Source organism: Tigriopus californicus, chromosome 8 (assembly GCF_007210705.1).
Source record: "Tigriopus californicus strain San Diego chromosome 8, Tcal_SD_v2.1, whole genome shotgun sequence".
Classification (NCBI taxonomy): Eukaryota; Metazoa; Arthropoda; class Copepoda; order Harpacticoida; family Harpacticidae; genus Tigriopus; species Tigriopus californicus.
In genome coordinates, this window is record NC_081447.1 from 13,089,439 (window position 1) to 13,089,653 (window position 215).

Below are 215 nucleotides of genomic sequence, written 5' to 3' on the forward strand. Positions count from 1 at the left end.
CATCTACTTCAGTTATTGGTTCAGCCCATGATTGAAAGCATAAAATTCAGGCTCGAAGTGGATTTTACAGCAAATCCAAGTACCAGAAATATTCCAGTGAGTGGCTAATGGTTTGGAAAATCCGCCAGAGATATGATTGGTTTTGAGAGAAAAATCTCTGAGGTTGGCCTTCCGTCATCGTTCTAGATATGCGAACATTTTCCCATATCAAACCT